We start from the raw sequence: 1,673 nt of genomic DNA on the forward strand, positions 1-1,673 counted from the left end.
GTCGCTCGACCTTCTGAGTGTAAAGCTCTGTATATATCAAGCCACGCCTCTGCATAGACCCACATCTCATGGGCGCTAGGATGCACGCCTCGACCAGATGGGGGACGAGACGAGGAGGGTCGAGAATGGTATTCCGCTTCCTCAGACCTCGGGGGGAGGGGGGGGGGGCGACTTGCCTCTGCAGCGTGGTCAATTTGTCGGCATTAGCACTCAGCTCGCCCTTAAGTCTGTCGATTTCCGCCATTCTAACACCAAGCTCGGCGGTCAGACTAGCTACCCTCTGCTGCAAGTCGGCATTCTCCGCAGCCACCCCTCGATTCAGTTCGAGTTCATCATCCTTCGCCCTGAGGAGAGCCTCCAGCTCACTATTACGAGAAACGGCCCTCACTAGCTCCCCATCCGTCTCCTCCAGTTCCGCCCCCCTACGTTCCAATTGGGCCTCCCTCTCCTTAAGCCCCTCGCGGAACACTTGGAACTCGGGGTCCTGTCGGTAGAGATTAGCCACCGTTTGATGCTTAGCACGACATTTTTGATACTTCCTCAACATCTTATAGAGGTCCGTCCTCTTCCGCTCACGAGGGCCCTCTCCACCTCCAGGACGAGGGTCTGGGAAGAAAAAACAAGAGTAAGCATATTTCCATACCCATTCTATAATAAGCAAAGAAAAAAGTAGTAAGGTGATGGAAACTACCTGTAAAGCCATGCCGGCAACCTTCCGAGACAGCTCCATATCGTTCATCGCCCTGAGCATCCCACTCTCGGGGGAGGCACACAACAGGGTAAGCGACGATGCGACCTGCTCGCTATTCAGCAGCAAGTTGCAATCCCTAGGGATTGTTATATGACGGTCAGATCCATCCGTCGCCGCCTCCACACGGGTGTGACAACCCAAAAACTCGTNTGCCATTCGGACTCAAGAACGCGGGGGCCACGTACCAGAGGTTAGTTACCAAGATGTTCAAGGAACAGCTCAGCAAAACCATGGAGGTCTATATCGATGACATGCTGGTGAAATCGACCAAGAAAGAAGACCATATCGGTCATTTGAAAGAAGCCTTCAAGATATTGAAGCGGTACGGGATGAAACTGAATCCGGAAAAATGCCCCTCGGTGTAGCCTCAGGAAAATTTCTGGGTTTCCTTGTGTCACAACGAGGCATCGAGGTCAACCCGGATCAGATCAAGGCCATAGACTCAATACCTGAAGTACTGAACAGCAAGAAACAGGTACAGAAGCTGACAGGGCGAATGGCCGCCCTATCAAGGTTCATTTCACGATCCTCGGACAGGTGCCACAAGTTCTTCAATGTACTGAGAAAAGATCATGGACTACAATGGAACGAAGAATGCATCGACGCCCTGAGGAAACTGAAAGCATATCTGTCCTCACCACCCCTGCTCGTCAAGGCAGACCCAGGCGAAAGTCTGCTCGTATATCTAGCGGTATCCGAAGTCGCCGTCAGCGCAGTCCTGGTCCGCGAAAATAAAGGTACACAATCCCCCATTTACTATATCAGCAAAACCTTAATAGATGCCGAAACAAGGTACCCACACCTTGAAAAACTGGCTCTGGCACTAGTCGTAGCTTCGCGAAAGCTTAGACCCTACTTTCAATGTCACCCCATAAAGGTAATAACAACATTTCCCCTAAGGGGCATCCTGCATAAACCTGAG

This window comes from Nicotiana attenuata, unplaced genomic scaffold (assembly GCF_001879085.1).
Source record: "Nicotiana attenuata strain UT unplaced genomic scaffold, NIATTr2, whole genome shotgun sequence".
In the NCBI taxonomy this organism is placed as follows: Eukaryota; Viridiplantae; Streptophyta; class Magnoliopsida; order Solanales; family Solanaceae; genus Nicotiana; species Nicotiana attenuata.